Source organism: Poecile atricapillus, chromosome 14 (assembly GCF_030490865.1).
Source record: "Poecile atricapillus isolate bPoeAtr1 chromosome 14, bPoeAtr1.hap1, whole genome shotgun sequence".
Lineage (NCBI taxonomy): Eukaryota > Metazoa > Chordata > Aves > Passeriformes > Paridae > Poecile > Poecile atricapillus.
In genome coordinates, this window is record NC_081262.1 from 11,798,585 (window position 1) to 11,812,106 (window position 13,522).

Genomic DNA, 13,522 nt, shown 5'->3' on the forward strand with positions numbered 1-13,522 from the left:
TTGCTGCTGGAATAGTCCAATCTGTTTAAATAATTCTATGGGTGTCTTGTTGTGATAAAAGATTATCTGGAATTCTATTAAAGGCGCAGGAGCCCAATTTCTAAATCCTATTTGGATACTTTCAATAACTATCAATAATCTCATCTACTCAACAGCCTCCTGCCTCTCAGCTTTATCTGAAAGTTTACAGCATTTCAGGAGAATTTTATAATAAAACACCCGGCGTCGTAGGAAAGCAGTACTTGTCATTCATGTTCGGATTAAAAAAAATATATTAATATGAGAAAAAAGCCCATTGAAAGGTTTGCTGTTTAAGTGCCAGACTAGATGCAAGGGATAGATTGGTTTTGTATTTAAAATCTCACCTGAAGGTTATTTTTATCTATCTAAACAAATTATCCCTGTCTGTTTGTGGAGTAACTACATCAATGAATATTATGAATAAGGTATGTTCCAGCCAAATATTAATTAAAGGTTCAGCACACCTCTGTCCCCCTTCTCCTGGGCTCTCTTCAGACCCACGAATTAATGCCAGGTCCTTTTTAATCCCTCACTTATTGCAACTTTCGGTTAATTTTATACTGTTTAATATCATTCCAGGGGCTAATTTCTTTTGTTTATGCGCGGGGTATCTTTGTAATTGTTACCAGACACTTTTCTGGCCGGAGCAGCAGCTCTGCCGGACCCCGGCGCTGTTACTAATCGCTGTTAATTTTCTTCATTAACTTCATTTACTCTTTCCACGCGTTTTTTGCGGGGTAAGGCAGGGAAAGGCCCGGGTGGGGACCGTGTCCTCTGCGCTGATTTCTGCCTTGAAAATCAGTGTGTGGGGTGAGGATGAGGGGGGTGTATGCGGGGGTATCTTCGCTTCGAGCCCCCCAAAGTGGGTGCTGGTCCTGGGGCTGCGCGCCCGCTCCGCTCCCCGCGGGGCACGGGAGGCGAAATTACAGCAGCTCGGGTGTTAAAAGCGATCAGCAGTGGGCTGAAAAACACAACCCTCTCCCGGGACTTTGCACAAGGCGGCTCCTCCATCCCTTTTCCTCCTCTTCTCCCTTTTTATTTTCATAATTTTTTTCTTTAATTTTTTCTTTTCTTTTTTTCTTTTTTTTTTTTCTCTTTTTTTTTTGAGCTCTTGCTTAACTCCCTGGACCCAGCCCTGATTTCATTCTGGTTATTAGACAGCTACCAGTGACTGTCTGCACTCCGCGTCTTTCCTGCTAATTATCACCTTATGAAAAGTGTTTCATTAAGAAACTCTGCTTTTGATTAATTATCGACAGAATGCTGACCAGAAAGAAATGAAATTAGTCGCTGACCCCGTCTGAGTAACACTGAAAATTCATCACCTATCCTTTTAATATTGAAACGCACCGTAGAATTTTAATAGAAAATATTGTTTTTTCCAAACCTTTCAGTCTTTATTAATGCCCCTGGGCAAGAAATGATATTGCTGGCAATATAGCAGCCTTTGTTCATTTTATATTTATTAAACATAATGCACTTCATTTTCAAATATTTTACTGTTTCTTTTTAATTTCGCTGACTGTAAGTACAGAACAAACCCTTTTTAAACATTTAAGATGCTGGGGAGGTCCTCGCGGTCCCCAAGGGCTGCATCCCGCGGAGGCTGGGCCGAGGAGCCCCCGGGAGGAGCCGGGGCTGTGATTTCAGCTGCGGCCCCTCGGGGTGCGGAGGAGGGAAGGGGAGCCCAGGTCCTCTCGTCCTGGGGGGGTTTCTGCAGCTCCTCCAGGGGTCTCCCCTGCCGTGTCTGGCTCCCTCCCTGCCCCAAATCGCTCCCGGGGTCACCCGGACGGCCGGGACACGGTGCCCTGGCCGAGGCTGAGCGCGATGGAGCTCGGCCCCGCGGGGACCGGGGGGTGCGGCCTTCCCCGGGCCCCCCGAGCTTCTCCCATCGGCTTCTCCCCCCTCCTCGGGCCAGCGGCCGCCGCCGCCCTCCCGCCTGTCCCCCTTTCCCAAGGAATCCGAGACCTGCGGTTAATGAGACGTGAAGTGTGAAAAACTTCCTGAGCGGAGCGGCCCTAACGACGTTCCCAGATGTCCGGCGGGGCAGGGCCGGCCTCGGCCAGCGGCCCCCCCGGAAAGGCTCTGCCAGCCTGGCCCAGAGCGCCCTGCGGGGACGGGGCTCGGCCTCCTGAGGGACCTCGGGGTGGCTCTGACCATAGGGGAGAGGCTCCCCCTCCCTGTGTGCCTCCCGGGACCCCTGTGTTCCCACCCGGACCCCCGTGTGCCCCCCGGGACCCCTCTGTGCCCCCCACCCTGCGAACCCCCGGCCCCTCGGCTCTGGCGGGGTCCCTCAAACCGTGAGGGATGCCCCGATCTCACTTGTCCCCACCTGGGCCGCAGAAGTTGCTCCAGGAGGGGCTGGTTCCAAGGGATACCTGCCAGAGCCCGGGCGGGGGTCCCCGGGCAGGAGGGCCTGACCCTCGGGCTGGCTGCTCTCCTTTTCCCTATTCCCCTCCCAAAGCACCCCACCATCAGCCCCCCACTCTTTCCCCCGGCGTATCTGCCCCTCTCAAGGCGCAGCTCCACATGTGCAGCCCTACAGATATTCGGGCAAACAAATAAATAAATTAACAAACCCCAGCCTCCTATTTTTATGAGCCATTTAACTCCAAAATAGACCTCCAGTATCTAGTCCCCGCGCTGGATTTCCATATCCAGTCACTCAGCCCTGCTTATCTTCATGTATGGCTGCCTCATGTTTAACACACAATTACATTTTCTCCCTCCAATTCCATTACAAATGGAATCGGGGAGGCATTGTTTGAAGAAATGTACTGCTTCAGTTCTAGTTATGTCGTACAATGCACGGAACAGTGGAAAAAATCTAGACACCAAAGAGTCAACACACACAGACACACACACACACAGACACACGGAGCCCGGCTCCAAGCCGAGCCTGCATCTTTATTTATCCCAAACTGCTGCCCAGCAGTAGGGCCGGCCAGAGAAAAGGGGCCCGAACAGAGATAACCAAGCGATGGGAAGTTAATTAATTGCATTAAACTATTGACTAACTACCTAGCTCGATCTTAATTCATTTAGAGAATATTAAAATCTGAGGAACAATAATAAAATTGATGCCGATTCCCAGCGGAAGGAGATGACCAGCAAATTGGATACTTTTCTTAATCTGGCGTAAATAATAACATGTCTGTTCCCACTCCCTCTCAGGCCAATTCCCCTATCATTTATTTCAGGCTCAAAAGCCTGCTTCCATAATTGATATCAGTTACTCAATGAGTGCTTCTTGCCTTTGTTCTCGTTATCCATTATAATTACGAAGTTCTGCCCGGGCCGGGCGCTGCGGACGGAGCCCTGGAGGGGCTGCCGAGCCCCGGGACAGATCAGGACCGGGGGTATGGGAAGGACGGGACGCTGCCAGGGAGAACACTCCGGGAAAGCCGGCTCAGATCCCCCCTGGAAGATGCTGCTGGCAGCGGTTTGGAGCTCTGGGTGCCGGAGGTCTCGCCTGGCCCCCGCGCTCCAGCTCCCCGCTTTCCCCGGCCCAGCCGCCGCGCCTGGCTCCGCTCGGCTCAGATATTACTATTTCGTTATTTATTCACTTATTTATTCATTTATAAAGTGTTTACTTAGCTCGGTGCAGATGTAACATCTCATTTACAGGTTGGCCCCGGGGCAGAGAAACAATTGGCAACAGAGGAAGGAGAGGAAAAAAAGAAAAAAAAGATAAAAAAATAAAAAAGAAAAGAAAGAAAAAAAATAACTCTAGAGAATAAGGAGGGGGAGCAGAGGGAAGGGGAGCTGCCGCAGGGGAGTACTGGCTCCCTCCGTTGACCCCCAGGGGCAGGGACCATCTGCGCAAGGACCATGAGGCATCGCTCTCCCGGAGAAACTGAGGCACGGGGGAGTCGCTGAGGGGCGAGGGGTGGCTGTGCCCCCCAGGAAGGCACCGGGTGCGGACGAGGGAAGCCGCGGCAGCGCTGCCGGCGCCCGTCGGGAGTGGCACCACATCCCTTGCCTTCCTCCCTTCTACCCGGTATCTCCTTCGTCCCCCCGCGGCCTGGGCCCCGGCAGAGCTCATGGTTGGTTTTCCGGCGGCTTTTGGGGGAATTCCTGCTTCCCCCGCCGGTTCCCGAGGCAGCGGCCGGGGTGGGGGTCGCGGCGGAGGCGGGGCTCGAACCCGCGGCCCCAAAAGGGGCGCGCCCCCAGGCCCCGGCCCCGCGCATCCCTTCACACGGGCTGACGGGCGGCAGCTGCTGATTGTTTAAACGAGGAGGCGGTTGCCTAGCAACCCATAGGAGGCTCATTACCGAAGCCACAGTGATTAACAAAAAAGGGTATGAAAGTAAAATGGATTAATTATTTAATTAACTAATTGATGATCAACTTCTTTTTAATTATTCACTTAATTAAAGAAGTGTAACTACAACACTGCCCTTATCAAGTGTGTTGATATACTGACAAGATTTCAAAGACAAAAAGAAAAAGAAAAGGAAAGGAGGGAAAAAATATCTTTCCTGCAACAGGCCCTGCGGATCTGAACCAGGAGCCACGTACAACACCTTGGGACACCCTGCCCAAAGTTCAGGTGCAGCCCCAAAACTTTCCTGTGAAGGGCTGGGGTGAGAGCCTTCCTCTCAGAAGGAGCAGCACCATCACTACGAGTTTTATCTGTTTCCTGCTGCCACGCTGCAGAGCATAAATCCAGCCAGACTGTGCTTCAAGGAAGAGTTATGGAGGCCTTGCTGCCTCTTAAATCCGGGTTGATCTTTTCCTCTTAACTAGACATTGGTTCAGCTGCATCTGGTCAGACCCACCGAGAGAGTTATGGACGGCTGCAAAAGTCTCTGTGCCGTTTTCCCAGGCTAAAAGGTTTGGCTAGGACTGGAGTGCAGGCCTCTTCCTAGGGGTGACTAAAGTGTGTGAAGGAACTGGGACCATCCCAGCCTGACCTCTGTCAGTGGAGAGAGGTGAGCATCATGGTGTCAAAGCTGCTCTGGTACTTGTGCATGTGGTGCACGATAGCCCAGGTTTCCTTTGGCAGCAGGGACCAGGGGGAAGGAGTGCAGGGAGTCCTTCCCTGGCACCCCATGGAGCTCCCTGCCGGCTCAGGGATCCCTGTCCCCAAGCTGTGCTCGGAGTCAGCAATAACAAGTCAGTGATTTTGCTTCCTGATGGATTGGACTCCTTTGCTTTGCCCAGCAAGTGTCTGGCTCTCCCTGTATCGCACTAATTTTGTTTCTGCTTTTTTGAAGTAAACAGCGGGGCTTGTTGAAAACATTCACCTCTCTTGATTAATTTACCCCTAATGACAAAGATGGCTCTGTAATCAGCAGGTAAATGTGGGGAGTGAAATCTGCCCGGTTTTCCCTGTTAGCATGGCTGATGAGGGAGAGGGGGGCTGGTGCCGAGCCGAGGGGAGGACGGTGCTGCAGGGACTCAATTGATTCTATTTACCCGCCCAAGGTGTGATTGGATTTATTGTCAGCATGAAGAAGACAAACAGATCACCTCTGCTTGGCAGAGTATTGGCAAGTCCGAGATCTCCTGAAGAAAGGGAAACTTGGGAGATGTGGGCTTGTTTTTTTCAACCTCTTCTGAAGTGTTTCTGTGCTGTGCACAGAATTATTATTGGAGCTCACTCAAATAAACCTCATCCCCCATGGTCACCCAGAGGCGATGGAATTGTTGTCACCCTGTGCTTGGGAGAGGGGCTGGAGGTAGCAGGACACAGTGGGTTGGTACAGCCAGGTAGTGCTCTGAGTATCTCAGCAATGCAAACCATGAGCACTCTGTGGTCACAGGGATGTGGCCTGTGATCAAATCAGGCTGCGTGCTGAGGTAGCAAAATGGAAGAGTTCTTCTATCTTCATCGAAGGAGGAAAACTCCCAGTGTCAGGCAGGAAGACAGAAAGGCAGGTCTGTCTGAGACAAGACAGTCGAAGGATGGACAAGGCAGTCTAACTTCTCCCTCACGAGTTCCCTGTGACTCCACTGGGTTTTCTAAACATAAACCAAACCTTCCCCTCCATTTAATTCATGTGCCTAATCCCCTAACTCTCTTAATTAAGCAGAGGGAAGTTTAAATTGTTCTGACCATCTTTGGGGGGATTATATATTTCAATCATCATTATGGTATGGCTATTTGTGATACCACGAGATAGATAGGTATATCCGTTGTATAATCAAGCATACAAATTATAATCCCCCCAAAGACATTTAATAACAATTTAAAATACTGACTACTGGACATAGGGCATCGGCAGATTAGAAATGAATGTGAATGGGGGGTTTGTTCAAGGACTCTGGATGCTTTATGCTCCGAGCCTCTGTCCTACAGCTCTCCCTCCTGGCATTAGGACCAGAGTCGCTGAGGAGGAAGGGGCTTCATCCCTGGGGTCCCTCCCATGCAGCAGGATCTCACATGGATACATCACCCTGTCTGCAGATGGAGCTCAGGGTGACATGGACGTGCTGGGTCCCAGGAGCATCCTCATCCTCCCGACCAGCTTCCGTCCCTTGGGTTGCCGTGATGGTCTCCTTACCTCCACTGGAAGCTGTGGATGTGCATCTGAGGGCAGGATGTGGTCTGATGCTGTCTAATTTTCTTGGAGCTGTACACGGGGGTCCCCACTGACATTAGAGGGAGCTGCTGAAGCATATCGAGAGAAGAGGAGATGCTACGAGTGCTCACTCTCGCAGCAAAACTGCTCAGGGGTGTCTCTGTAACTGTGAAATCAGGCCTTTTGAAAGCATGGATTATTGAGTGAGTAGATCTAGCCAGCTCCTTTTGGGCCATTAGTCCTCACATGCACTCGGTTATTTTACATTGAAAGCATACAGGGGAGATTATGTCATTTTTAGGGTAGGGGGGAGAAGAAACAGCAATTTTTCTGTCTTAGGAATAAGTGAAAATAACTGCTTGAAACCTACTAAAACAGAAATAGACACACGTGTAAGAAATAAAACCACGGTATGACTTGACAGCAAGAGCGTTGCAGGCTAAAACCTAACTCAGTGAATTTTTGTAGCCTGAGTTTGGATGGCAAAGAACTTGAAACCTCATGGCTTAACTGGAACAACAGGACACAAGACTCTTCAAATTTCTGCCAGGGAAAAGCTGAGTCCAAACAAACAGGCTTGGCAGGCATCATCCTTTGCAGAAAGGCCAGTCCAGCTGAAAAGCTGATCTCTTGCTCTGTTGTTAAAGAGCAACGTGGAGATCATATTTTCTGTTTAATCAAATTAGCAGAAAGGTTGTTGTTACTTTGAGCCTTTGGCACAGACAGCGAACGCTGTGTGGCAGCTGAGGAGAGCCTCAGTCCCTCGGTGTGTGAGGGGTACAGGGCTCCTGCCACCCACCTGCAGCAGGGCACTGCCAGCAAGGGTTTGGCTGTGAGTCAGAGCACCTGAAGGTGGCAGAGGGAGCTGGGTGAGGGAAAGGCTGATGGCTTTGCCTGTTAGCAGCAGTACAGCAAACTTACATCCTTCTTTGATAACACCACAGTCGTGCAGGAAACAGCTGAACAGTTGTTTAACAGCGAGGGATCTTGCTGATGATGAACCTTGCTGGAGAAATCGTTCCCTCAATGTGTCCCTGGTTCCTTATCTAGCTTCCAGAGCTGCACTTTTGGAGAGGTTTTGGTATGGTTTGTCTAACACCTTATTGTGGTGTGACCCCCTCGCCAGCTCCAGGCAGCCCTGTGCTGTTGGCTCCTCAAAGCCCTCAGGACAGATGTGGCTGTCCTGGCAGTGTAGGGCTGGGTGGCTGCTCCAGCAGGGACCCAGCCCTTGTACATTGGCTGTCACTGAGGGATGAAGACAATTCAGTCCTTGGAAACACTAAAAACCCCAAATAAAAGAGATAATGGCTAAACACAGCCCTGGGTGAGTTCAACAGACACCCTCAGGTGGGCACTGATGCTCTTTTTCCACCCCAGCAGTGCCAAGTGTTTTATAGGGGGTGACCCAGGCTTGGCTTTAATAGGAGGGAAAGGGCCTGGCCTCAGTTTCTACAGCTCTCCCAAGGATCCCAGATTTGTCATCTCCTTCACAACAATGCCTGCAAGCCTGGTGTTTATTTTCCTGAAGGAGGACCTCACAACAGATCTTCTTCTCTGTGAGCAGGATGTGGTGCTTGCCCTGGTGTTGGAGAACCTGCTTTTACAGCACTGTGTACCCCAAGAGAAAGTGCCAGGAGAGGGGAACCCAGGCCAGTGCTTACAGGGGATCAAATGCCCTGGTGAGGGGCAGGTCACACCCTGACCTGGCCAGCCTGGGGACAATCTGGGACCTCTTGGTGTCAGCTAAGCTGGCTCAGACACTGGGTCTGTGCTGCAGCCATGCCCTCTCGCTCTCTGGCTTTAAATCACCTCCAGCTTTCCTGTTTCTGTGGGCTCATCTTCCCTCCTCAGGAACCTCTATATCAAAGCTGTGCAGGGAAAAATACACTGCTGACTTCTTTAAACAATCCTGGGCGTTTTGATTACAGGATCTGGCAACTACTTTTCCAGAGCTTGTGAACTTCTTGGAAAATCTCCAGGGAGTTTCTCTCTGGGGGAACTTTATATTTCTTGCTGATTTTTAAAAGTCTACTGATAACACCACATGAGAGTTTTTTTTTTAAGCACCAAACTCTTGATGGATGCTGGGTTTGTAGGAGCTGTAAATGTAAATTGTTTTTCTTCTGGCCACTTATGTTTTATTTGAAACGTACAAAATCTGAGTGTGTAGTTCCTGAGAGCTGGCCTAGAGAACAGCAGCACTCCCAAGTAGTTTGTCTCCTATCAAATGGCATTAATAATTTAGTCTCTAATTAAAAGTGAGGTCAAACAATGAAAAATGACTGAGCTAAATGGTTACGCTGTGATGTATTAAAGTGCCTGGTGGGTTTTAATGGATGGAAGGAGCGTTGTTGTTTGTTTATGTACAAAACACTTTCCGTCAAAGACTGTAGGAGTCCTGAGCAAATGTATTTAACTAACATCTTTTACAGGTTACTGAGTCAATGTCTTAAAGAGATGATTTTTGCACACCTTTTATATCCTTCAAATTGCTCAGCTACTTGTAAAACAGCTTCTCTTAATGACGAAGGGAGGGAAAAACCTGCTTTGATGCCTCTCAGGCTGGTTCATCAGTTAATGTTAGCACTCAGAAATATCTGAGGGGATCTAAGACATTGTGGGAGAGGTATTTTGAAGGGAGCTTGTTTTTTATGTTCTGGAAATGCTCTGGGTGTCTGTTCCTATCATGCTGGTGGCTGCTACTGCCCTGAGTGATTTTGGGAAGTACCTGCCATTAGTTTGATTACTTTATTTGCCAGCAGCCTCAGCCAGAAGCTAACTCTGTACTGAACAGCACTGTGCTGCCCCAGCAGCTGCTCTTCCAAAGAAAAATGGGGAAGAGAACAAGATTTCAGCCCTCTGTGTGTGTAGGGAGGGAACCTGAGAGAAGGAGGACTCTGACTGTCATGGGAGCAGGTCCCAGGAATAAAGCATGGGCAAGTAAGCAGATATTGAACCCTCTGTCATGGCTCTTGCTAAAACCAGGGATGCCCAGAGTCTCCAGCCAGGGCCTCACCCACCTGAGCATCCTTCCCACCACACCATGGTGGGGTGCACTTGCTCTGTTCAAGGCAAATTGTGCGACATCCTGTCAGTGGGAGACACCTGACTTCATGGAAGTGAGGGCAGGTTTCCCACTGTGGACATGAATGTATCATTTCGTAGATTCTCTGTGTCATTTAGGTGGAATATTTGTATTATACAGGTGGAATTTTTATATTTCTGACCCAAAGTCAGGGCACAAAGGTCCTTGAATGGCACAAACATAGAAATGTATGTGATTGCACATCTGGGATGTTGCACTGGGAACCTTGGCTTCTGTTTCCAGGGCTCCAGGGTTAAGGCATTGGCTCCTCTGTAGACCTACTCTTGTGGATTTAGACACCTTTACAGACACCTTTTCAGACCACTTTACAGACACCTTTACAGAAGGCTGAAGTAGAGGGTGATGATTTGTCTTGCTCATGGTAAGCAAACCCAGGATATCCACCAGATATCTGGAGCCAGAGGTGCTTTGTGCTGCCCAAGCACAACAGGAGAAACACTCCTCCTCATCGAGGCTAGAAGTGGAGGTGGGGTTAAGTATGGACCCAAGAACCTCACATTTCATTACAGTACTCTATGCAACCAAAAAACTAAGAAGAACCAAGTCCCTACTCCTAAATATTTAGCCTTTATTTATTTACATTCTTAGCTGACAATCTTTATATAAAAAGACAGGAAGTTGGAGTTTTGCACCTATTTCATTTAACACCACTTAACTCCTGGCACTGGCCCAATATGTCTCCATTAAGAGGAGACTTTGCAAAAATTGTCCCAATTAAGCAGCAGTGTTGCGATTTGCTGTTGTTAGGCTAAACTGGTTCCCTGGGAGATGTTCTAATGAGGTATCCATCTTGATTAAGTGCAGACCCGTGAAGTGCTTCCCAATTAAAGGACAGAGTATGCATGTATATTCTCCAAATTTTAATTTTTTTTTTTTTTTTTAGAAATAGTTATTTGTGGAATGTCCTCTGGGGATCCCTTCCCCATGGAGAAGGACAGTGTTTGCTTTGACGTGGGATGATGCTGGTCAGGCCCATCACGAGTGGTCATGGACCGGCAGCACCCATGTTTGTGTCCAGGTGTCCAAATTCAGAGCAGCTGGAGGAGAAGCTCCAGTGGAGGAGAGCCCAGGCAGATGCAGATGTCATTCCCCCATGGCTGTCCAGATTTTGTGTCATGGGTTGATTGTGGGCTTACACTGGGGGGGTGGCAAAACCCCTTGTTCTCTGTGTTTGAGGCCACCTTTCCAAAACAGGGAGAAAGCACTGGAGCTGAGGAGACAAGTGCTAGGAAGGCAGGAGGAACTCAGGTACCAACTGGTTTTATGGAGAAACTGGGTGTGGCCATGGTGGAATGGAAGGGGAAGATGCACTTTCCCTCCCTCCATCTCCCTGCTGAAGCTGCTGAGGTGCTCAGTAGGAGAGCAGGGAGTGGTTTGCAATGGGAAATTCCCTCTGGTTTTTAGGAGAAAGCCCCCAGACTCCAACATTTCCCCATGAGAATGGTGCAGCCCTGACACAGCATCCCAGAGAGGCTGTGGAGTCTCTGCCCTTGGGATTTTGAAGAACCTGGTTTAGGATTGAAGCCAACCTCGCTTGGGGCAGGAGGTTGGGTCGAGGACCTCCAGAAGTCCCTGCCAATGCAGGTCTCCTGCTGAAGCCACAGCTGCAGGGCTGGGGTTGAAGTGAGGCTCCACCAGCAGCCCCAGCCCTCCAGAGCTGCCCCACAAACCATTGGGGTGGGGTGAAAACCAGGGGAGAGGGGGAGAAAGGCAATGCTGTAAAACCCTATGTGGGGTTTGGAGAAGAGAAAAACACCTGAAAATGAGTTTCTTCTCCAATAAGTAAGAGCCTCACTATTTCCCTTTCAATAACTTTCACTTCAGTTTGAACCAACAAATGTCCATTTGTCAAGTGTTAATATTCACCCAATGTCCAGAGGACATACCTTGAAAGTTATTTATAACAAGACTTTTTTTTTTCCTTCCAAGGAAACAGTGTTCTCATTCCATATTTCTTCTGTGCTACAGAATTACCAATCAACTGTTTTGGAGTAATTTTAAATACAATTATAAGGAATGTGATTAGGACAAATGCAAAAGAAGTTAAACATAATCAATTCCTCAGTGCTGCCTTGTGGTTTACATTTTAGTATCGTTTAAGGGGATTTGCGCCAACCTTTTGTAGTAGATTAAAGGCAGATATTTTGTTTGTTACAATCAAACCTATGATTTTGATTTTATAAATTTTTAAAATATTAATTATAGTTTGAAAAGTACATGGAGGTGAATACATTAACTAGTTTCCTGCTTAGATAGCAACTATTTGGTGTTTGGCATTAGATTAGCAAGGAGCAGGTTGGGAATTTTAATCCACCTTGTTAAGTTATTAAATTTTCTTTATTTACATACAGATCTCACTTTCATTAACATTGTAACAGGTGGTCATTAACAATTTATCATTTGCTAGGCAGAAACAAAAAGAGATTTTGCTACCAAGTTTTCTCTACTGAGGGTCTCAATTATACTATGTAGCAAGGCTAAAACAATTACAAATACTGTTTTACAACAGCGCTCAAAACTTGGGCCCATGTGGAAAAATCAGTAATCTTTGAAAATTTCAGTTTGTAGTTTCACTTTGTGTAATTATATAAAGAAAGCTTTTAATTTCAAAGAAGGGGATATTTTTACTATAAAATATCTGCTACATTTAAAGTATTTGGGCTGAAGAATGTATGGACCTCTTATTCCATCCTACTTATTTGCAACTTAGGTGAAGACTAATAGAATTTTAATATGATCTGTAATCACACTAAAAACTGTAGTTCAAAATTCCTGAGCATCACTTCAGAGCTATTGAATAGCCCTGGATCTAATTAGCATAATCATTTGCAGAGCCCTTGGAGTCCTATTTTCACAACCTTTTTATATTCTGAAAACAGGGGGTTTATAGTTTCTTTTCATTTTTTTGGCATAGGAGAAGGACATGGCACAATTTCCTTCTCCTTCCCGCCTCCCCTGCTCCCTCCTCCTTCCCCTCTGCTCCCCCCAGGCTGCTCGAGCAGCATGTGCCACCCCAGCAGGCACCTGGGGACCCACAGAGCAAACCTCACTGCATCACCCCAAAGCCTTGGAGGCAGCTGGAGGCACTGGAAGCTGTTCTCTTTCTCCTAAAAATAATGTGCCTGATAAGCCTGTCTCTCTTTTTAGCATCGCCTGTTGGCTTTGGAAGGAGCTGAAGCCTCCAGCAGCGCTCTCGGCGCAGCCGCCTCTCCCCCATCCCTGCATCTCCAGGAACTGCTCTTCTCTTGGCAGCCAAGGGCTCGCTCTCACAAGGTGGTTTGTTCTGGCAAGGCATCTAAATAGCTGTGGTCCTGGCACCACTCTCTGTTTTGCAGGATAGAGTCCTCATTTGAGCCTCTTGTCATTTGCAAAATTTCCAGCAATGCCGGAGCGTTTGTGATGATCCATAACACATGGGTGACTGAAAAGCATTCCTCAGGCTTCCAGCTCCAGCTCCACCCAGGAATTCAAACCCCACTCTAGGATGAATTTTCCCAGTGTTATTTGAATTGTCATCTGGGTTTGGCACATAACTCAGGCTGCAAGAAGCTCCTGCAGGATCATGTTTTATTCCACATAAAATGGCTTTGATGCTCTTAGAGCACATAGAGTGCTCCAGAATGGCTCTTGAATTGACTGATGCTGCCTCTGTGTGTGGTGAAAATAACCTTCATGTTACACTTGATCTTTTTCTGATCTGTTTAGGTAAGAAAGGATTATGGAGACATTACAATTCTTAAGCAGATCCAGCTATTTGATCTTCACTGTCCATTTCATCCCTTTTGCTCTCCTAAATTGTGGTTAGGTGAAATGCTTAAAAACAACCATCACAGTTCACCTCAGGCTGAAACCTGACAGCCCAAGGCTA

The 13,522-nt window shown here is 48.1% G+C and overlaps 1 long non-coding RNA gene across 1 annotated transcript in view; it reads right to left on the bottom strand.

Moving 5' to 3' along the window:
- Positions 1–1,035, bottom strand: part of LOC131584596 (uncharacterized) — a 1,689-nt gene extending 654 nt beyond the window's left edge. Inside the window, exon 1 of the long non-coding RNA XR_009278774.1 lies at positions 366–1,035. This is a non-coding gene — a long non-coding RNA (uncharacterized LOC131584596). The remainder of the gene's footprint in view (positions 1–365) is intronic.
- Positions 1,036–13,522: the final 12,487 nt, after the last annotated feature.